Source organism: Rousettus aegyptiacus, unplaced genomic scaffold (genome assembly GCF_014176215.1).
Source record: "Rousettus aegyptiacus isolate mRouAeg1 unplaced genomic scaffold, mRouAeg1.p scaffold_m13_p_10, whole genome shotgun sequence".
NCBI lineage: Eukaryota > Metazoa > Chordata > Mammalia > Chiroptera > Pteropodidae > Rousettus > Rousettus aegyptiacus.
The window spans coordinates 92,340,441-92,364,355 of record NW_023416285.1 but is presented as its reverse complement, the minus strand read 5'-3'; the positions used below and the strand labels follow the sequence as shown (position 1 = coordinate 92,364,355).

General features: G+C 45.9%; 2 protein-coding genes across 6 annotated transcripts in view; one reads left to right on the top strand and one right to left on the bottom strand.

Annotated features, from left to right (window-relative positions):
- CCDC3 (coiled-coil domain containing 3) overlaps window positions 1-23,915 on the bottom strand; it is a 138,959-nt gene that overhangs the window by 114,877 nt on the left and 167 nt on the right. Inside the window, exons 1-2 of one of the 4 annotated variants that reach the window (XM_016134429.2) lie at window positions 17,200-18,334; window positions 9,288-9,580 (exon numbers count right to left, since the gene is read on the bottom strand). The exons of 2 other annotated variants lie outside the window; for them this stretch is intronic. The gene's annotated coding sequence lies outside the window, so the exon portion shown is untranslated. Of the gene's footprint in view, window positions 1-9,287; window positions 9,581-17,199; window positions 18,335-23,915 lie in introns of those variants that run through there. One more of the 4 variants, XM_016134427.2, reaches the window with a different exon arrangement.
- OPTN (optineurin) overlaps window positions 18,418-23,915 on the top strand; it is a 38,119-nt gene continuing 32,621 nt past the window's right edge. For both annotated transcript variants that reach the window (XM_016134422.2, XM_016134424.2), the window contains exon 1: window positions 18,418-18,572. The gene's annotated coding sequence lies outside the window, so the exon portion shown is untranslated. The remainder of the gene's footprint in view (window positions 18,573-23,915) is intronic.

The following is a 23,915-nucleotide window of genomic DNA, read 5'->3' as shown; positions in this document are numbered from 1 at the left end:
AATGGAGCAAAAGAAAGCGTCTTAGGCAATATGCGATCTTTGCTTCAGATGCTGGCCTTACGTAAATGTATTTCACGGGTTTGGAAGAGCCTCTGCTACGACCAGTCCTTTAGTGCCATCTGCTGGAAATAAACCGTCACAGGCTGGGAAAATTCACTCTCATTCAATGAGCATCGGGGCTGCACACCTGAAACTATTCTGAACGAATTGTTTCTTGCTGAAACAATGCTTTATATTCATTTATAACAAACCCCTCTAACTTCTAATAAATATCTCAGAAGCTAAGGAGTCTTTCCTGCTACTTCCTTCCTATTTCCTTTGCAGTTTCATAAAGTGCTTTTGTTCTATTTAGTCAAGCAAGTCATGAGATTTAAGGTGCCCCGTGACAACAAGAAAACAGAAACCACATTTTGTTTGTCGTTGTAACTAGCATCCAGCTCAGCAACTGGAGCTCTGATTTTGTTTTTGTTTTGTTTTTGTGGCTTTTTGAATGAAAAAAAAAAATGAGCAATCAATATCTGAGGTGGGGAAATATGACACTCAGATGTCTTTAAAGAAAGGTTTTTCGAGACTTCCCAGTCTGGGTAGGTAATGATTAATAAACTCCTAACTAAGACCCCCTTCCCCACCTCTAAAGTATCAAATCTGTTCAGAGTAAGGGGGAAGACAATAAAAAAACAAATCGATAACAAACTCCTGCAGGTGACAGGAAGGAATAAGAATATCATATAGGTTCTCCATGAAACGTAGCCTAGAACTGAAGAAATAGTAGAATATTTCAATATTCTTTAAATTGATCATTAAAATGTTTGCCCAGTATGGTGGTTAATTTTATTTGTCAGCTTGGCTAGGACTGGACACCCAGTGGTTTGGTCACACACCAGTCTAGAGGTGTATTTTAGATGTGATTAATATTCAAATCAGTACCTTCAAGTAAAGCTGACTCCACTTTGTAATGTGGTGGGCCTCATCCAATCAGTTGAAGGCCTTAAGAGCAAAGACCAAAGTTCCCCAAAGTGGAAGGAATCCTCTTAAAGACTGAAGCATCAAAATCCTGTTTCCAGTCTGCTACCCTGTGAAATTCAGGCTCAAGACTGCAACACCAAGTCTCACCTGACTTTCCAGCCTGCCAGCCTACCCTGCAGATTTCAAAAAGAAAAGAAAAAAGGAAAGGGAAGGAAAGGAAAAAGAAAGACACACAGACAGACAGACACACAGACAGTCTCCTATTGTCTTTTTCCCCCTGGAGAACCCTGACTAATATACCCAATACTGCACTTTAAAATGCGTCCTGTCCATCACTGGATCTCAAACTCTGACACACATTCTGGTACACCCCGTTTGAATCACTGTCTCTGAGTACAGCCCAGTGCACCGGTGTAGTAGTAAGGTCTACAGTTGGTACACACGGCTGGTACACTCAGAACTGTGTAAGGTGCATCACACCAGCCTTGATAAAGAGCTTTTGGAGGCACATTATATGCTCTTATGTATGACCCAGAAAAGGGAGAAGGAACTAACAATTTACATTTACTACCATTTAATAAACACCTCCATGTACATCCATGTACAAGGTAGCAGACTAGGCTCTTCCAAGGATACTCTCTTACATCCCGTCAAATCCTCTTAATATTACAGAATAGACCGGGTTACCTCAGCAAGTGACCTGCTCAGGACACCCTTGCATTTATTTATCAGATATTTGCTGGCACTTGGGGTGGCCCTGGGCATAGAAAAGCTAAAACCCTAGAAATAACCAGTAACAGTCCAGAGAGCAAGAAACGAATCACCTGGGGGGCATGCGAAACGCTGTGAAAGCTGTGAACGCGCTGAGCAGGACGAGGTGACGGGGGACCCCGCCCTGTGGTAAGTAAGCCAGAGAAGGCGAAGGGCCAGCTCGCGGAGACCTGAAAGGTCACATGAAGAAGGAAGGTGGGTGGGGTCGGGCAGCACCCCGGGCATGGCTGGAGGGGGCCCCATCAGAACTGCTTTGGTATAGCGACCCCGCACCTGCCTATGCGACACCCCGATGGCGGCGTCCCAAAGAGACAGGTGGACATTCCACGATGAAACTCAGAAAGGGGTCTGACGTGGGGAAGTAAAGTCGGGGGTCGTCAACAGAGATGCAAGACAAGGGGATGATGAGGTCACCTGGAGAGGGACTCAGCGGGGAGAGCCCGGGACCGGGACCCGAGGGCTCTGGCTGGTGGAGGTCATCTGGAGCAGGAGGATTGCGAGGAAGCCAAGCGGGAGGGGCTGCTGAGGAAGGCTGGCGGAGAACGTGGAGACACAGGTGTTGCAAAGCCCAGCGAGCACGGCAGCCCCGCTCCCAGTCTGGCGTCAGGTGGGCCGCCTCGCTCGCACTCTGCACCGGCCAGGAGCGTCTGGAGGGTGAAAGGGGACACGATGCGCTCACGCTGCACTGCAGCCGTCACACTGGCGTACGGTGGCTCCGCCGAGCCTCACGATTTTGTTTTACTTTTCTGTAACAACAGAAATTTATTTTCTCTCAGTTCTGGAGGCCGGAAGTTTGAAATCGAGATGCTGGCAGGGCCATGCTCCTTCTTGAAAGCTCTGGGGGAGAATCCTTCTTTGCCTCTGTCACCTTTCGACGGTTGCCAGCAATCCTTGCCGGTCCTTGGGGTCGAGCTCCATCGCTCCAACGTCCGCCTCCATCTTCACTTGACCATCATCCCTGTGTACGGTGTATGTGTCTCCACATCTCCCTCTCCCTACATGGACGCCGGTCACCCTAATTCACTATAAAAGCTCCTCTTAATGTGATGGCATCTGCAAAGACCCTATTTCCAAATAAGGCCACACTCACAGGTATCAGAGGTTAGGGTTTCGACATCTCTGGGGCGGGGCACACAGTGCAGCCCCCTACAGAGCGAATGGTAGTTTTCTATTTCACAGTTTCGGTGTGTCAGGAGGTCAGGCACGTGTTGGCTCAGAGTGTCTGTCGCCAGGCTGGAATCTAGGGCTGTGGTTCTCATCTGAAGCTCAGGGCCCTCTTCCAACTTCATTGGTTACTGGCGTGATTGAATTCCTTGTGGTCGTAGGGCCGAGGTCCCAGGGTCTCTGCTGTCTGTTGGTCATGGGTTGGTTGCATCTTCAAAGTCGGCAGAAGCACTTTACTCTGAGGCTTCACCTTCTTTACAGGCTCATCTGGTTAAGGCGGGCCCATCCAGGAACCTGTTTTGATCAGCTCAAAATCAACCGAGTGGTAATCTAATCACAGGAGTGATTTCTCATCTTATTTCCACATTCCACCCACACTCAAGGGGAGGGATTCTGCAAAGGTCGTGAGTCATTTGGAAGTCATCTTAGAATGCTGCCTACCACGGGGGTAAGATTTAGAATTAAAACATAAATCTTCAACAGTTACATTTTGATTTTTTTTTTTTTTTGCATTAAGGAGTCTGTGCAGATTTGATATCTATGTAGTTGCAATATTTAAGAAAATTTGCCTAATTGGACTAACAAGTTAGCCTTACAATTCCCATCTAAAATTATAATCGTACAATAGATTTAGGCATTAAGTTGAAACATTCTAGCATTTTCAATTTGAAGAGAATTTAAGCAGGTGTCTTTTTCATAATTGGTGTACCAGGACCCCACACCTGTGTTCTTTGTATGGTCGGGTTTTTCTGAGTGGGAGGGATACCACTTCTGACCTCTTCTATCTGCTTAGAGAAATCCGTAATCTTCACTGAGGTCGTAGCTAACTTCCTCAGCCTTGATTAGAGTCTTAATTTTTAATGCTGTCTTTATCCCAACATCTGGTACCTATTTCCTGGCCCTAGTCTAGCAGAGTGGGGCACGGTGGGGAGTGTTCATGGAAGGTTTTCCTGAGGATGTTTTATCTGAGACTTGACAGATGAGTCGATGGAGACCAGGCAGGAAAAATGGGGAAGAGCATTTCACTGACGGATTCGACTGCTCTGAGCTCCAGCACTGGGGTAGCAGCCAGCAAGGCACCAGGGACACACAGGGAGGAAGGGAAGCTTCCGGTTTCAGGGCAAGGGCCAGAGGGGCAGTTTTCTGCACCAGCAGAAGCCACTACTCACCCACTGAGCCTTCCCCGCACCGAGCATCAAGACAGAGGCAGGCACCACATCCGGGCCTCCTCCGACCTTGATCCTTACAGTTTCAGCAAGGGAGGTGTTTTCAGGTTTTCGGATGAGGATCCTGATGCTCTGAGAAGTGAAGTAATTATTAAATCAAGGAGCCAGGACTTAAGCCCGTCTTGAGATTATTGGCTGAGTATCCTTCCTTCTTAGTTGCCAAACGTCTAAAGATGATTTTTATGGCTTCTTTATCATCATCAAAAAGATTGTCTTTTTCAAAAAGCACGTATTTTTGCATGCATGTACTGCATGAAATAGCGTGCAAAACAATTACTCAATTGTTGTAAATTACTGAGGAAGATGTTATCTGTGACAAACGCAGGAAGAAGAGGAGCCCATTGGAATGTCAGAGATCTGGACCTCGAGGAAGTAGGAAAGAAAATAGGGGCTTTTTCTCCCCCAAAAATCTTATGCATGTTATTCTTCTTGACCTAAAATCTGCCGGTCAGAGCTCCCAAAGTTGTGACATTAGGAAGACAAATGGTCAACTGCCAAAAGATCTGGGAAAGTTTTCGGCCTCAGGGCAGAAGGATAAGCAAGGGCCCAACCAGCCTGAAACTTAGCCAAAGGGACATTGAAAGCAGGAAAACCACACTCAAATCCATCTGCAGTCTTGGAACTGTCCCCTCCCAGAACAGGAACAGACAGATGACAGCCACAGGGGGGGATGGGTAGGCGAGGCAGAGGAAGTCCTCTTTGGAAGGACTTTGAAGTCCCCGGAGGCAGCCATGCGTCTGGGGGCAGGAAGAGACAGAGTCCCAGCTCTAAGACGCCTCCAGCTTCGGCTACATCGGACTGCATTTGCAGAAGGAACTCAGGCAGGAACCGCTGAGAAGACCCCACGAGCCCCAAATTCATGAGCAGACTAGTTGTTAACTGTTCGGCCACAAGTTTAGAAACAGCAGAAGTAAAACCAACAAATCACCAAAGCAGCAGCAGTTGGTAAAAGTTCACCGGGCGCTCATCAAAGCTGTTTACAAAGCGGGAGCGCCCAAACCCTGACTCAGAAGGAGGCTCAGGGGTGAGCTGCTACAAAACAGCTCAGATGGAGAAACGGCAGGGACCGTCTGTTCTTCACGAGGGTGGGTTAGAATATCAGAAGCTTCTTACATGACAGGGAATTGGTCAGCAGTTACCTCACATCAACCTTGGGAAACAGTTTTGCTTCTGATTTCCAGAGGCACCATCAAGAAATGACCCAGGTCAGGTTATACTTGCAAAATCAGCTAAATTAAGCTTTGCTTGGATGACTAAACTAGTTTTGTCTACTCAGAGAATTTACAAGGCTGGTTTCTGTTTTCCATTTCAACAGTTTTAAACCAAAACTTAGTGGGGTGAGGGTTGGGGGTGGTTATTATACAGCAATAGATAGATAAATGGACAACTGTTAACCTACCATATCCCCAACACACACACACACATACACACACACACACACACACACACACACACCTCTTTGGTAATTAAGAAGCATTTATTGATTGATTTCAATTAGAGAGTCCCTGTCCTAGGCTCTGTGGCTATAAAGCTGAAAAGGAAAACAACTCAAAAACATGATTTCTCTCTCAAGAAGCTGATAGACTAGAAAGAAAAAAAGACCAAAACAAACAAACAAACCCCCATAAGTACAAGGTTATGAGTGCAGTGATCAAAGCTTGCTAAGGTTATTATTATAGGACATGCAGAGACGGGGACCCAACCCAACCTGAAAAATGGCTGGAGGAGGTTTCAGCTGAGCTGCGCCTCAAAGAAGAAAAAGAACAGAGCTGAAGAAGAGGGGGGAGGATGGGAGTGGGCAGACGGCGTGAGGAGGGCACCGAGGGAAGACGCAGTAATAGCGTGGGCAGGGGCAACCCCCAGGGGGCTGGAACCGATGCTAGGGAGGTAGGCAGGGATGTGCCACCAAGAGCTTGGTCAGCCGTGAAGAGGCGTGGACTGAATCACCTGGGAAGCCATTAGCATCTCTTCAGCAGGGAGCAGCATGGTCTGACCTCTCTGGCGGCTGGCGACAGAATGGCGGAGGGGAGAGGGGTTTGGAGCAAGGGGCGATGGATGAGAAAGCATCAGCGAGGGCCAGGGCCAGTGTCAGCTGCAGCTGGCTTGTACCATCTCACGAAAACCAATTAAGTTTTTAGGAATTTGGGGGAGAGATTGTTAAACCTTTGATAGCTTGAAATCAGCCATAGTGGGAATCTTTACAGAAATTGACAAATCCTACAAATTGAGGCTTCCCCACCAAGAGTAGGTGGTTAAACATTTATCAGCACATCACTGATGGAAGCAGAGATGCTAACAGATTCTGGAAAAACTTAAGAAGTAAAAGAGTCAGGCCTTGATGACTAATTCGATATGGGGGAACAGTCAGATCCGCCTCCAACTTTTTAATGTATACAAATGGGCAAATGTCAATGACATGAGTTGAGATGAACAGAGAAGAGAAGCCGGTTTGGCCAAAATAATGAATTTGGGGGTGGTAACATGCTGATTTTGAGATTCCCGCCTGGGGGAAGGCATGAGCAAGGCCATGAGGGTGAGCGAGACTGTCCACGGTGGGGGAGGACAGCATGGCAGCGTTAAGCATTAAAGGGCGCTGAGGAGGACTATCGGGAACGCAAAGGTCTTAGCTGTGAGGCAGCAGCATTCAGGCGGAGCACTCAGAGCCAAGCATATGATCACGGCTGTCAAATGCGGCAGAGAGCGCCAGTAAAATAATTCAAAGGTGCGTATTTACAAGTGATGCATCCCATTTCACCATCTTGAGGTTTGGCCTTTTTCAGGCCAAAACTGGCATTTCTTTAGCATTCAAGCTCCCAGCCCTCTATCGACCTCCCATTCTAACATTCTTAGGGTTTCTATCTCATGTAGAGTCTAAGAACCCCAGAGATGCCTGCACTGTGTAGATATCTGCCCTAGAAAATGTCATTTTACATAGAAGGGGCAGGAGAGGTGGCCGGCCCTCCATAGCACGTCTCTGCTAAAAGCTACCAGTTCTGTGCCAGGAGACATTCAAAACCAAGGATTACTGAGGCTGCTGCCAGCCCGACAATATGGGATGCAGGAGACAAGGATGCCTGTCTCCTCAGTATTACCATGAGCCAAGTGCTACATGCCAAAGTAGGTCACAGCTCCAAGGTACAACTCCGTACACACACACGCACGCCATTTTCCCAGGGACTCCCATGGTGCTGGGGTGTCTGGGACAGGAGCAATCACAGCACCAGTCACCTGCTGTGCACAGGAAGCTCCCCCAGCCTCCAGGAGTCCCTAGGGTCCCTTCCTATCAGCTGATCTTGGTCTAGATCTACCTACTTCCTTAGTCATGCTAATACATTTCAAGAAGACACATCTTCCCAGATACCAGGAGGAGGGTAGGCAGGCTCAGAGGGCCAGCCTCCTAGATTTCTCTGCCCATTTCTTTACTTCAACCTAGGGTTAGTGGGGTGACTTATCTGATTGGTAAATTTGGGAAGAATCAATCGGGCACATTTATTTCCCCCCTGTTTCTCTTGGGAGTGAGCTGCCCCAACCAACACAAGCTTAGCTTTGTTCTTCCAGGGCCCAGATACATAGGAGCTAGGGCGGGGCCCTGGCTAGGTAGATAAGCCTGTAAAAGGCGGGCACAGGGCATCGGCGGGCCAAGTTCTCCAAAGGATAAGCCGCGCCCTCTAACCAAGCCTTAATCAGTTGTATAGAATATGTTCATCTTCAGTTGGCCTGCCTCTTCCATCTTGTTTCTCCATTTGTTCAGAAGCCCAGCAGAGAGGAAGAGGGCTCTTTTCTGAGGCGTCTCGAAGACGCTGACAAAACGACAAAGAGAAGGGGTCGAAGCGTCAGCATCCTTCCCTAGCCCCGAAGCTCCTGGGCTTCCATGCAGAGTGTCAGGAACACCCCAGCACCCTCTAGATCTGGGCCAAGGTGTGGGTTCTGCCTCAAGCCAGCGTCCCAGGCCTTGCCAAGGGAAAACGAGTAAGCGTGCCAGCGCATTCTCACACCCAGAAACCTTACGGCTCTGGCACTGGAAGGGGCCAGGCCAGTGGCCCTTCCCAGAACAAAGAAGGTCAGCTCCAAGACGACTCCTATCCTCACGTCACAAATAGAGATGACGAGCAACTCTGAAACGTCAGCTCTTCTGCTAAAAACAAGTCTGCACCCTATTACACATCCAATCTATCAAGCAACAGGAGGTCCACAGAGCAAAAAGGGTCTGTCTAGTCAAAAGCACTCCGGAAGTACCGAATTCTGTGTAAATAATGAATATCAGCATATTAAAGGCCATGGAAAGCAGAGGAATCCCCTACATTTTGCTTAACAGAGACTTTTTGACCTATAATCCACACTTTTCAGGCAAAAAAAAAAAACTTATGAATATCCCATAAAACATTAGAAAGTCAGAAGGTCAAATGTCATTAAAAGATGTTTGGGGAGAAAGAAAACTAGAAAAGGTGGTCGTAAAGAGAAAAGTGGAACCCAGAGTGGCCTTCCTTATTTGGTGATGGAGTCATCTTTAGAATCAGTAGGGACTTTGTACGCATCTAGACCAAGGGAAGAGGCCCAAGAAAAGGGAAAGATGGCCTTTAGGGGAAACATTTTTGAGCAAATCTCTCAAGGAATTTATAATCACATAGCTTTTACTTGGTAAATACGTTCTATGTCAGTGATAAATGAAAAGAAGTGAAACCCGAAACTTGTAGGTTCAAAATGCAACGTAGATGGGTAATCATTCTTCTAAGACACTTCTGAAGAAGTTGGCATGACAATGCCAAGTCTCATTTATCACTGATATTTAAAACTTAAGGCACTCGTTCTCAGTGTCTGCGGAGTCGTGGCTAAAACTCAGATTCCCTACAAGGCTCCCACAATGAACCTTGTTAACCTAAAAGTGAAAACCAAAGCGAGTGGCAACGGGCATCTGTTTGAGGTCACAAAGAACTGTAATCCAGAGTTACGGATTCAGGCAGAAACCCTAATTATGTCCCGGTGATGGGGCAAAGGCAAGGGGATTTATGAGAAAGAGAAGGGAAAGAATTACATGAACTGAAGAAAGGAATTTCTGTTGGCGTTAAGCTGTCTCTCTTCAGCTGCACACGGCGGGTTAGTGATTATAAAGGACGTCACAATCGCCAGTCCTTGTGGACAGGGGGTCTCCTTTCTCATTACCTTTGTAAGCAGTTGTTTGTAAGGCAATGCTGGTTTGGCCCCATCTGAAGGTTCAAAGAATATGATGTGCAGAGCAGCTCCTCTGGAAAGTTCCTCCAACCTCGATACCATTTTTAAATGGCTCCACTTGTATCAACTTTTTTTTTTTTTTTTTTAACAGCAGCAAGATATTCACCACTAGTTTTCAGGTTTTTCTTCAGAGCTGTGATCCAGAAAGTCAGAAGGTTCAGCTGCCACCCAGAGGTCAGTGAAATGCAGAAAACCACTGCCGATGGTCACAGATGCCCAGGGCCCTGAGATGAGAAGAGGCAAAGGACCATGAAAGGGGCTGCACATCCACCTGCTCTGGCACAGACGCACCTTCCAAGCCCTGTGGACGGAGCGTCTCAGAAATCCAGTCCCCTGGCTTTTAGCCTCTGCGATGATCCAGGAAGAGCATCTAAAGGGGTAGCGACAGTCCGGAATAGCCTCTTTGGCCCTCTACCCGCCTCCTCCTCTCCCTTTCAGGAATCAACAACAGGGCACCCAGAAACAGAAGACCAAGTGGAAAGCCTGCAAGCCAGCACGAGGGGCGTTGGGCCCCTGGAAATGGGGTGGCTGAGAGAAGAGCACAGTGCTCCAGGTAACGGGAAGGGAACATGGGAGTCCGAAGGGGAAGAGGCTTTCCTCCCTACCATAGCGTGGTGGCCGTGACAGAGCAAGAAGGACGGTGTGGCACCAGTGGCCAGAGCGGAGGAGCCTCCTTGTGAACTCTGCAATGGGCCAGAACGTCCAGCTGGACCCTGAAGACCAGAGTTCTATGTTCTTGCCATTTGGCGAGGTCTGTACTGCCCTCTGCCTTTCACGATAGCGTCATAGGCTGAGGAGCTCTAAAAGACGATCACATCCAGGGCTTGCTGGCTGACACAGGGCCTTCCTGTGAATGAGAAAAAGCACTTGCTTCCCTGGGGAGGTGTGCAGCTTGGCAAGTTCAGTGCCCGGGACACTTGGCCTGTATCCTTCCCCGTGGCCGAGCACCACTGTGCTCTGAAAGGCCTGCACAACTGTACATGGCAGCCTCAGCCAAACCCTAGCCAGACCGAGCCACAGGAAACTCATGTTAGCAAATTTATATAGGTAAGTCTGGGCCATACTAACCACTGAGTCATTTTTTTTTTTATTACTGCCAGTTCCTAGTTGTCATAAAAAGACTTAATAGTTTAGAAATAGTGTTGAGAAAGATAGAAAGGATTTCCATGCTTCTCCAAAGATAGATTCCAGTTTCATGGGAGAGGCATAAATCTTGGAATAAATGAAGGTGAAATATAAATTGAGCAAACCGGCGTTTACAAACTCAAGAAAGGGTCACCATAATGACATCCTCGAAAATCTAGCAGAATCGATATCAATATAATTAGCACAAGCTGACAAGTAGGATGAATCATACTGAGAAAGAGGTTTTTGATCCTGAAAGGCCACATGAGAACCAGGGATGAAGACGGGGTGACAGCTCTCCCAGAGATGACATTTTACAAAAAATCAAAGCCACTGAGTGAACATCATGAGACAAGTTGCCTCTCACCTGCCTGCCCCTGTCTCCAACAATTAGGCAAAAGAATCCAATGAGGCCTTAAGCAGCATCAAGGAGATAAGCCGGGAAGGAGAAAGGCATTTTTTAAGTTAACTGAATACCAAGACATATGCAGAATTAGGTTTAGAATAAATTTTCTCTAAAATTCTCCGGAGACTGATTCAGGTCCTAAAAATACATAACTGACCATATAAACTATGTCTTGCAGCTTACACATAATGGCCAACTCTTCAGAAAGTCACTTTTACATAACAAGCTTATTAGTTAACATTTATGAACATATTTAGTCACACAAAAAACACAATTAAACAACTTAGTGTTACTGCTTTCTTCTTCTGAAGTGGATGGGAATCGACTGACTAAAGTCTCCAAATCTCAAATCCACTTCTCTGCTCCTGGCCTTCCGACGGCTCTGTGGCTCCGACACTCTCAGTGGTCCCCTTCTCTACACGCTTTCCCCCTTGACTTCTGCGACATGGCATAGTTTCCCTGTGTCCTCTCTGGCTGCTCTTTTTGCTTTCCTCTTTAAATTTCTGTTTCCTTTCAGCACCTCTTAAATTGGAAGCACTCTCTAGCATTCAGCCCTTATAGATGAGATCTCCGAGGATGCTCTTTCTAGGCCTAATCTCTCTCCTGAGGTTTAGACCCATTTTCCCAAATGGGTGTGGACAACACACACCTATCCTACAGCTACTTCACACACCTATCCCAGAGGTACTTCCAATACCTCAGACAGAACTTCTCATCTTCCCTCCAACACCGCTGCCCATCCTGAGTTTCCCATCTCAGCTAACCGTCCTATCTAGCCACCCAGGACAAAAACATCTTAATTGCCTTGAACAACTCCCTTCATCTCACCTATCATATCTAATCACCCCGAAATTCTGTCCACCCCACCTGTACGAAAGCTCCCAAATGTATCCCCCTTTTGTATCATGGAGTCAAATATGTGCCTTTTTTAAGCTGAGATGGAAGTCCCCTACATATCTGATATCAAGCCTACTGGCAAGGGCCAACCCTAAAAAAGAAAAAACAAACAGACAAACAGCTCCCTGCTGTGCATCCTTGAAATCTGTTTAACAGACAAAGTTTTTTTAATTACAAAATTAGAAATAATCTCAAATGGAAAAGGCTCTGGGAAGGCAACGCCCTACACCGAAAGCACACCAAAATGTCACTGCTGTATCACGCGGCCGTCCAGAGGGAAAGGTTGATGAGACAGACAGAGAGTGAGGGTGCGAAACTGCAGGGTGGGGAATAAGAGCGGGAAAGAAAGGATGACAGAGGCAGAGAACAGCTGCTGGGTGACATTTCATGGACACACAAGCAAAGGAAGTACGTTTGGGCCAACCAAGCCAGACTCAACTATGATATACTTTTGCACTGAAGGTGAATAAAATATTTCACGAGATGGAAGCTGAGGTAGACAGAAAATTGTTTTATAAAAGACTCACAGAGACTATTCCTTTGTTTCTATAATAAACAGAATGGAGCAGCTTCCCAGAATTACAGAGAGACACGATGAATGGGAAAGTTCTAAATTTATGTGAGATCTCTGAAATTATTGCAGTGGGAAATATTGCCTAAGCACTTCCGAATTCACAAGCAGACCTTTCTCTTGGAGTTTTCACAGCCAGCTCTTCCAAACTTGGCCACGATATTCCATAAAAATCCCATTATCTCTGCAAGAAGCGTGTTTTGGCTGGGACTTTTTTCTGCCTCCTTGGGGTCAAATTAACTTGGTGAGAACTGCTTTATGTGAATTCCACTGAAATAGCTCCCGCGTAATCTAAACAATGATGGGATGGATAGTTTACGGCACGATCTGTAGCTATAACCGCTGGAGAACTGATCCATGTACCTCAGGAAAGAAGGGAGTAAACTCCTGGCACCCAGTTGTGAAGATCTGAGGAGACCAACCTCAGAGAAAGCTATACGACTTTTATTGCTTGTCAGGGCATCATGTCTATAAATTTAACAACTGACTATTGGCCCATGACAAAGAGAGCAGGGAGTCTGTCCATAAAACCAGAAAAGGGTTAGTGTAGTCTGGTGAGAGAATGCTGAGGTCTTATGGGGACAAAAGTCACAGGCAATCCGGCTAAGATTTTGCATCCAGGTTTATTGTAGTCTATTTGAAAGCCTATATGAATACATTTTCTCACGAAAACAAGGGACTCGTGACTTTTCAAATTGCAAAAACACCTGTGATAATTTAACTAGCCAAGCGTGAAGTTAGCCTCCACAGAAGTACAATGGTTAATTTTATGTGTCAATCTGACTGGGCCACATGGTGCCCAGATAGTTGGTCAAACATTATTCTGGCTATTTCTGCAAGGGTGTTTTGGATGAGTTTCACATCCCAATTTAAATCACATCACATTTAAATTGATAAGACTGAATAAAGTAGATTGCCCTCCCTAATGTGGGGGGACCTCGTCCAATCAGCTTAAGGCCTAAATAAAACTGGAGGCTGACCCTCCCCCAAATAAGAGAGAATTCCCCCTATCTGATTGCCTTGAGCTGGAATATTGGGGTTTTTTTTCTGCCTTCAGGCTCAGCCTGAAGTATTGACTTTCTGGGTCTCAAGCCTGCCAGCTTTTAGACCAGAAGGGACTACATCGTCACTTCTCCTAGGTCTTCCCTTGCTGACAGCAGATCTTGGAACCTGTCGGCCTCCATGACCACATGAGCCAATTCCTTATAATAAATCTCTCTTCTCTTTCTTTCTCCTCCCTCCTCTCTCGTTCTCTCTCTCTCCATCTTTCCCTCCCTCTCTCATATATATATACATATCTGTGTGTGTGTGTGTGTGTGTGTGTGTGTGTATTACATTCCATTGGTTCTGTTCTGAAGAACCCTGATTAATACAAAAACAAAAAAGCCTGAACTGAAATTAAGTTAATGTGCCATCTACTAAAATAGGACACCAAATATAATGAACCAAAGGAATTCTCATTTTTTCAGAGCTGGAGAGAAGCTAAGAGATCACCTGTCCTGGCTGATGAGAGGCAAGGCCCAAGGTATTCTGCCCCTTCTTGAGTTCTCAGGCTGAGCCCAGGTAGCTTGACACCCAAGCCTGTGTCCCCCACTCCACTGGGGCTTCTAAGAAGTGAGACATCTCATTTTGGAAAAAAGTAAGTGAGATGGAAAAAAGACAAATCGCATGCGTGTCAACACTGACAGGTGAATTATTTAACCAGAAGCAGGAAACTATATAGAAAATGAGAAGCCCGGGCCATTTCTCAGTCCTCAAGCATACAGAGGAGATAATGACAATGCTTTGTAGACCATGACAAAGAATCGTGGTGTCTTATAGTGATAATTTTCACAAATCACTGGCTCTAGCTAATTAATGCTTTAACAGAAAATTCTGCTCCAAAAACTCTTAACAGTTTTATGGCAAAACAAGGAAACAAGGATTTAATGTTTAATCCATGCTCTGCTTTGACTTGGTGGCAGGCAGTAAGCCAGCTTCTGTGTGTACATAACGGGAAATGAGTAGAAAGTAATAAGTAGTGTTGTGATTCACTCAAATCTAAGACCCACGGAGCCAATTGAGATGAATTGTGAGCCTTTATTAGCCAGCTAGAGACTGACTCTCTACCATGCAGGGTTAGAGGAGATCAGTCCTGAGCTCCCAAAAGAGGCAGTTTATAAAACCTAGAACCACACCCTGGTTAACATCAAAACAAGTAAGCAGATTACAGAATCAGAAGTTGGCCCTTAGCATATCTTTGAGCAGATTACCACACCCTGTTTAACAGAATCAGAGTAAATCCTTAATCCTGCCTTACTGAAAAATTTTCCACCCTTAACAGTAGTATTACTACTATGATATTCTTATTTAATATTCACAGAGGATCAACAATCATGTAAAGGGTAAACAGCCAACTCCTCCCCCAAAGAATTTATTGTTTCATGATTTGGAGACAAGGGACAAAGGAGAGGAAGGAGGATGCCCCCTCACACACACACACACACACACACACACACACACACGCATGCTCTGGCTTTTCACAAAGCAGCACCATTGTTCCTGTGACTCAAGACACTTTGCTGAGGCTGCTGCAAATTGGCAGCAAGCTGAACCCTAATCCCAGGGCCTCCTTCTGGGGGATGCTTCCACCACACATCTCACTGCTCATACAAGTAGACACCAGGTATCAGTAAGAGGAAAGCGACTTATTAGAGCTTATACATGCACTTGTCTGAATCCCTGTTTCCAATACTTTCAGGTATAAACGTAGGAGGGGAATTTGGCTGGGTCATGCAGTAATTCTGGTGAACTTTTTGAGGAACCCATCCTCAGAACATTTGGAATCAATAGTGAACTAAATCTAACTAAAGCTCGATGGAAGCCCAGACCCAGTCCAGCTACTGAGGAGACACTGGCCCAGCAAGCAAAGGGGAATATCACTTACGGGACAATATAATCATTTACTCCAGGCTCTGGTGTTCTTTTTAATGTTTTGGCAAGTCTACTGAAGTATAATTTACACGCCGCCAAATTCACCCTTTGTAAGCGTATAATTCAATGACTTTAATTACACCAACAGAGTTGCGCAGTCATCATTACAATCTAGTTTTAGAATATTTTCATCATCCTCGCAAATTCCCCCGCACTTGTTTGCAGTCAAGGCCACTCCCAGCCCCAGGCAAGCACAGATATGCCTTTCGTCTCTCTCATTTTCCCATTTCCAGACGTTTCGTACAGACAGAATCACCTTATAGGTAGATCTTTTGGATCTGGTGTCCCAAGTATGAATATTAGTTTACTTATTGGATGTACATAAACATATTAAATTTCTTTACTTTCTCTCCGCTCAGCCTGTGCCAGCCGGAGTGTAGGGAAATCCACTGTCAGGCATCACTGAGGCCTGGGGTGGAGGCTCTCCTTCTCTAGGGCCATGCAAAAATCCAGAAGGGCCTTTGGTACCTTTGGAATTGGCCATTTATTCTTCAGCCTATTAACCTTGATGCTGATACCCTCATTGTCCAATGTACAGGTCCTTCTACAGAGAAGGCAATATTTCCGATGACAAGCGTGGACTCTAGACTAATCCGCCCAAGCTGTGGAACCAGCTTCCCAAGGCGCAGCAGATGCATCGCACAGCTGTGTGATGCATGCACCTGCAATGTGTCCTCATGCTGCAGGGCTGAGGCTTGCGTCCTAGATGCTCAGGAGACCACCACTCCCTAACCCCTCCACTCTGCGGGGAGTCATTCTTCCTTCCAACTGTGATGAAAGCCCCACCTTCCGCCCCGCCTATCCCGCCTATCTCCCTGGTCCCCCAGGACACCTGGGATAGACAAGGTATTTAGGGTCTTTTCAAAAGACTAGAAGAGAGGTTGGTCTTCCAAGAATCCTGCTAATGCTCTTGAGGTAAGAAACACAAAGGGATTAGCTAGCTGCCTTCTTCAGACAGAGGGGTTTAGGTGGAGCACAGAGCTCATTTACATAAACAAATGAATATCTCACTAAATACCCTACCACAGAACCACATCTGCGAACAACTAAAAGTGTGTAACGATTTCGGTTTTCTCAGGGGCACTTGGAGTCTACCTGCTCAGAAGTGAGCGTGGAAGGAGGCACCGCCCGGACAATTCAGGCTGAGAAACACCTGGCTGGACAGTGGCTATAACAACACAACTAACACTACGCTCCAGGCACTGTTCTGAGTGTTTAACATGTATTATTCTTTCAATCCTCACCCTGACTTTAGGCAGCTGGTACTATATAGACTTGAAGCCTTCGGAGCAAACTCTGATTCAGAATTCAGAACTGTTTGGATTTTAGCAAGGTGATACATGAATGTAATTCATAGAACAGAGCTCCCCAAAAGGATCTGTGGCCGCTCTCATACAAAAATAATTAAAGTGCCATCAACGAAACAAATGAGTGATCGCAAATGGTCTAAGTAAAGACTGTAAAAGGCTTTACAGAGTTTAGCTCAGATTTTGCCCCCAAATAAAATAAGAAAGGCTTTGGTTCTTGGGACTTTGGGGATTTGGGACCTGTATTATAGCCCCCGTTTTACAGATAAGAGAATAAGGCACAGCACGAGTAGATAATTTGTCCAAGGTCGCTCAGCTTAGAAGTGCAGGGGCGCTCAGTGCTTTGGAGCACCCCCCTCCCCTCCGCTGGGAGCAAATGGGTCAGGAGAAAACCCCCTTGACCACCTTTTTTAGCAGAAACTCATCCCCCACCTTCCCCCTCTGCAGCTGGGCAGCCCCTGTATGACCTCCGTCCACCCCACCCCCCACTCGTTTCCCTGCCATTCAGTTTGTCTCACATTAAATGGTTTAAAACAGTAAGAAGCCCAGTGGAGTGTGACTCACCCCAGGTAGCCCTAACTGGCCCAGGAGGAACCCTCTGGATTTGGGTCAGGGGGCAGTTACTGACTGGCAGCTGTCCCTGCCCTGTTCCAGGGGCTAAAATCAGGATGGTGTGAAGGACCAGGCAGGGGGAGCGGCCTGGAGCAGGAGGTCTAGACAGCGAAGCTGAGAGGACCCTTCGGGGACGCCAGGAAACAGAGCACCCCCTCTCTTCCCACTTGTATTGAGATCCCCCCCCCATTTCCTTCCCACCAATGAGCAGCCTGGATGAGCAACCACGTGCTGCTTACTCCCCCTGATTTCAGCGAGGTCAACGCCTTCATTCGTAAATCCAGCTTTTCCCCGTAACATATCCTCCTTGGTCTTCAGCACAGCCCTGCTCCCAGGCCCTCTTCCAGACCACCTGCAGCCCCGCCCTGATTTGTTTTCTTCTCTTGCTCGAAGGTCCTTTTGCCAGCGGGGTGTACCAGCTGCACAACCTTGACCGGACCTTGACCCTGCTGCGATCAGATGCCTTTTGCGTCAGGTGTGGGGGTCCTTGCGCATTCCTGATCAGAGTGCTTGGGATGCAAACTAGGGCGCTTCGCCCCCCTTTCTGGTCTTGTTTCCTCCCTTTTAATGGTCCGATCTGGGGGCGTCTTCCCTCTTCTGGTCCAGCAGAGCAATACTTCTGCTTTCCAGGTACAATCCAGGTCAATCCCTTAAACCACCCTGGTGAGGCATCCAGGTATCAATGGTTGGCCTGTTCCCAGGTAGCAAGAGCCAAAAAAGCATCCTGCAGGCTTTTTGTTTTCAAAGGTCTATTTCAAGGCCAAAACCGGGTGGAAAGCCATGCATGTTCAGTTAACTATATCCGTATGTAAGGCTTTTAACTGAAATCGAAGACTGGTTCCAGGGATACCTGGGACCGTCCTGCTCTTTCCATGGGGCGCAGTGACCCCTTGTGGCTCTGGTCTTCTATAGGGACCTGGGCGAGGAAAGCCGACTCCGCGCATTTGGTTTAATTAGTAATTTATTTTGATTAACGCCGTCCGTCACACTGACATCTTGGTGCAATCCCCACGGCCCCGGGTCTTCGCCCGGCTCCTCCGCCAGCCTGCGCAGGGGAGGAGGAGAGGGACGCTTGGGACGCGGCCTGTCAAGGGGCGGGGCCCAGGAAATTCCCCTGCGGAGGCGGGGAGACCCGCGCGGCAGTCAGCTGAGCGCCGCTGGGCGGGGTCGCGAGGCAGCACGTCAGCCTGAGGCTCCCCGAGTCCCCGCCGCCGCCCTCCCGCCGGTCCGCGATCGGCATCTGCATCCGGGTCCGGAGGCCTCCCCCAGCGGGCGCGATGCCGAGGAAGCAGTGACCGGGAGAGAGGCGGGAGCGCGGGCGCCAGGTGAGCCGGGGCAGGGGCTGGGCAGTGGCTGGGGGAGGCGGTGGCTCCTTCCCTGCCCTGGAAGCTGTTCCCGCAGGCCCCGTCCCTGCGACCCTGAGTCACTGGGGGTGTGGGTGTCGAGGGGTAGGCAGTCCTCTCCGATGGAAGGGTTTACGGGTCCCCGCCAATCCTGACCTGGTGGGAAAAGGCAGCGAGGGCGGCGCCCAAAGCGCCCTTCCCCCTTTTTACCGGCCTGGCCCGCTGCAGGTGACTTCCTCTGTAGGTCACCAAGGTGACACGCTGCCGCAGATTGGGAATAATTATACATCTAGTTACTCATTATAAGGGAAGTGGGTAAGGGTACACCTTTGGAAGACGTTAAGAACTAAAAACTAGCTTTTATAAGCCCAGGAACCCCAAGTGACCTCTCTCTAAGGTGGTGTGATATTGAACGGCTGAAAGGAATCTTCATAAACAGTTATGTCTAAAACGTGTGTATGTACGTGTGTGAGGATATATGCATACATATATGATACATATATATGCATGTATACATCCATCCATCCATATATACAGATAATATGAATATTTGTTGAGCCTGAGGAATTGTTTTTACTCTCTGAGACTGATAAACCGAAAGCAGTAAACATCCCTGAGAGAAAAGGAAAAACGGGTTCTGGTCTGCCTCCTCTACCAGGAAAACTGTGATGTGGAAATGTATGTCCCAGGGCTGCATGCCACAGGGTGAGATGGAAAACCAAATCCGTGGTACAGTAGGGTGGTGTTAGGACATCAAAACCCCAGATCTGGTTAAACAAGTGGCACTATTAACAGGAGAACTCCCCACCCCAATGTGCTTTGCCCCATTTGTGGTGGGCTGGAGAGGTCCTGAGCAGCCACTAAGGTGGGGACTGCCCTGGAATGGACTAGGCGAGTGAAGTTTAAATGTAGCCTGTAGGGAGAGGACAATGATGAGAGTCTTTGGGGCAAATGATCTATTTTCTACTGGGCCAGTTTTAGTCGTTCTTTATACACTGTGGACAACGTTATAAAAGTCATATCTTTTTTTTTTTTGTAATTGACCTCAGGTTGCATCTTATGCTACGGATTCCTACTAAACCTTCCAAAAAAACAAATTAAACTTAATTCTTGAAAGGAAGTGGTTACTGTATTTATTACTTTACCATGGAACCTCCTCCCTTAAGTAGAGGCACATGGGTACTCTCTTCTCTGAGCCCTACTTTTCGTGAATTTTATAAACTTGGACTGCTTGATATGTTCTTTGGAATTTATGAAATAGTAAATCCAAAGGAAAAGGGAAAAAAATTAAACTTTGTTTTTTGAAAGCAAAATCTATTTCAGAAAGAAAAAAATTAAATTTTTGTTTTTATTTCGACATGTGTATAAGGATTGAGTAACAGAATATGTGTTATGAAATAATATCCAGATGCCTTTGTAGTGGAATAAAAGCAGTACTAATCTTCAAAATAAGTTTTAAAAGTTGAGTTTAAGAATCTGGAAGTGAGTGCCATGGAACTGTAAAAAAAACTCATAATATTAGCATGACAGGTTTATCACCTACACAGTGGGAAGTGTTTTACTAGTGTTAGACTTTAAAATAGCTTCTTAAACTATATTTTCATTTCCTTTCAACATTTACTGAGAGCTTCCTGTGTGCCAGTCTCTAGGAAGAATAAGTTAGAGACCTTAAGTTGGATAGGGAGATGGACTGGCATGGAATAATTACAGTACTTTGCAGAAAAGGACCGAGGAGGTGGAACACACCAAGTCCTATTTGTTTCACCGAGGAAAGAGTAGAACACCTATTTGAGCTGGATGGACATTGTGGGTGTTTGCCAGGGCAAAAGGGAGCCATTCATTTCAAGCACAGGGCAGAACACACATACAAGGGCAAAGGAGCAAAAGACTGCAGGGAACAGTGAGCGCTGTAACGTGCCCTGGGTGTAAGTGGCAAGGCGACGAGTGATACTGGTGGGTAAGCAGGGGCCAGACCCTGCAAGGCTTTGTCTCACTCAGGAGCTGGAACTCTGCCTTGTATGGGAAGGGTTTTAAGCAGGTGGATAAGCTCAGACTGGGAAAGAAACCATGAAGGCAGTGGGACTGCGATGGAAATTGATAAGAGACCATGTAGGAGGCTGTGAAATTTCATTCAGCAAGTATCTGTTGAACCCTCAAATATATCAGGTAATATCCTAGGTGCTGTGGACAAAACAGGCCAGAATCCTGTACTCTGTGGAGTGCAACACTGCTGTAGTTTAGACAAGACAAGAAGGGCCTGACCTAAGCTAGTGAGGATGGAGAGGAGGTGGAAATGACAGCATTTGGTGACCCATTAGACCTGGGGAAAGAGGGAATGGGAAGAATCAGGCATAACTCCCAGGTTCCTACCTGGTTGATGAGGTGAAATCTAATCCACTTTCTGTATGTTAGCAAATTACGGAATCAGAATACTATATCTGGCATAAAAAGTGAGGTTCTTTTTGTTTTGTTTTTTACCCCCTTAGTAAGATGTATATTTTGAGTTCTTTTTCCAGGATGGTGATAGGTTTAGTTGATGCAATCTTAGACCCTTAGCTTCCTTGTGAACCCAAACCAGAAGTTGCCAAAAGCTAGCACTGTCTCTGATCAACAAATAAGTTTTCACTATTTAAAACCGACTTATCCACATGTGGATTGAACCTTGAATACTTAATCAACAGATCTGGAGAATCAGCCACACCAAGGCAGGGGCCTAAGCTTATTCTGTATTATGCCACTGGTCCAATGTCCAGTGGGTGGAAGTCAGTACAAGGCGGATTAAAGTTCAATACAAAATGACTTTCTGGCAATCAGAGACACCCTGTAATAGAATGGGCCATTGCCTGCTAAAGTCATTGAGCAGATTGTCTGTCATTGAAGTCATTCAAGCCTGGTCTATATGACTATCTGCTGTGGAAACTGGACAAGACATTCTTGCAGCGATGAGGGATTGGACTGAATCCTTTTTAAGGCCAACTCAGGAATGAGATTTTAGGTCATGCCTACAAAGTCAAGTCATTGCTAGAATTACTTGACCTCTGGAATTAAGAACGATAAAACATATAATCGAATTCAAATAGCAGATCTGGGAATAAAATCTAGGAGAGTTTACTTTTGATTTTTTACCTTCTAGGTAGTTCTCATTCTTCTTCATTGGTAAAGTCTGGACAAATCCTGTGCTAAATCAATTTACCTTTCTGTAGTTAAATATCACCTTTGCTTACAATGATACATTTCAGATCCAGATTAGTTGGACTTTTATGAGAAATTCTGTTATTAGAAAGAACCTTGGAATAAATGGCTTAGTTCCAATTTCCATAACCTTTGAAGGTATGTGCAAGGATTTATAATGTATCTCTGTGTTTGCTTAATTAAAAGTAGCTCAAGGTGATGTATAAAACAGAATTCAGCTTCCTCTAACTGGCGTTCTACGAATAGACATTTCATACTTGCATTGTATTGTGATAACTCATAATGATGTCCCCCAAATATTCTAAAATCCAAAAGTGCTCTATGAGTCACCAGAAATCAAATTGCTTTTAGTAAAATTTTGGTAACAATTTATATGCTTATAATTTTGGTATTTACATGCTTATTAATGGCATATATACATTTTATTTACTATGACATTTGCATATCCAAATAAGTTTTTCTAACAAAGTTGTTACTATAACGAGGACAGGTTTGCTTATTTGTGAGAAAGCGGGGCATGGCCATGAGGGTGCTGGGGTGTATGTGTTGAACGGCGTGGGTCGGACTGTGAACGTGCTAGAAGCTTAAGAACACTTTGAGTGAGCAACCATAATGGTTGTCATTTGCCAGACAGGTCAATAAACCATCACAAGATGCCAGGTGACTTCTGAGGGTCATACATCAGGGTAGTGGCACCCAGTGTTTTTTCCTACTATCTCCCTTAGCATAACCTTGTTTGTTTGTTTGTTGTTTGTTGTTGTTGTTGTTGTTGTTTGGTGTCCTTGGACAACCTAAAAAAGTGAGAAGCACTGATATGACAACTAGAACCAGTTTCACTTTCTTATGTTTGTATCTAAACACTTGGGGGTATAAAGGAAAGCCAAGGAGGAGAAACACTCGTGTAATTTGAAGGGAAAAGCTCTCCCTCTTTTCTTCTCCTTCCCCCCTCCCCTCCCCTCTTCCACCTTCTCTCTCTTCTCATCTTTTCTTCTCTTTCTCCTCTCTTACAAAAACCTTAGGAAGAAATGTGTGCATATAATAAAATGAAACCAAACACATCTGTAGATGTTTGCTGAGACACTTTTTAAAATAACATCTGTTAAATGTTTCCATTTACTTTTTCCAAGTTTAGCATAATCACTGAATACCTGAGGAAATTTAATGTGGACAAGTAAATAATACACATTACAAGGATTTTATCTTTAGGTCAATTACCTAGAATTTTAGTATTCCTCTGCAAAATAAATGGGGTCACTGTTATTAAGTAAAAACCATTTTTATAAAATGCTAGCACCAGCATCATTCTCTGCAAAAGTGAATTTTATGGAAAGCTATAAGCTGGCTTTATTCACATTGTTTTTACCCAAATTACTTTATGCAAAATAATTTAGATTATTTCATTGGAGAAGACAACAGCGGTCCACTCTCGTCACCCGATGCTAGGGGAGAACACCCTTCGGCATTATTCCTCTTTTCTAAATGAACAGGGATATGTAAAACACAGATGCCTTCGCCGGGCTCACAGTAGAATGTTATGCTTCATCAGTGTTTCTTACTTCCTGAACTTGCCATCCTCATTACCGAATTTCATGAGAATGCCTTTCCTTGTGCTAGCTGCCCTAGGGAGCAGTCACGCAGGTGACAGCGTTGGGGCCTGCTGTCCCATCAATAGTGGCACCACCTCTGGTGACCTACAAGTCCCTTCAGACCAAAGGCCGGTTGCCAGCCTCTCGCTTTCCAGGGAGGCCACCTCCTGTTGGATCGACAAGAGTCACCATCCTGCACTCGTGTGTTTGGTGGCATTTTATTGTATGGGCACTGCGAGAGCACGCATAGCTGTTACGATACAGTGACTTATCAGCAAGTGTATTCCTCTCCTCATCTTCCAGTGACTGACTGACTGCAGTTCTTCATGGAAAGGCTTATCATCACCATGAAGTATGAAAAAGAAAATGTTTGTGCGTAGCACATATCCAGTCATGAGAGGAGATTTCTATGTTTGCCCAGGGGGTAGGCCATACAGAATTGGAGCTGGGATACACTTGTCTCTTATTTATTTCCACTTTGACGATTCTACACAAAGTGGTATGCTTAAAAGTCTCAGAATATGCAATAACTAAAGCAAGATTTCCT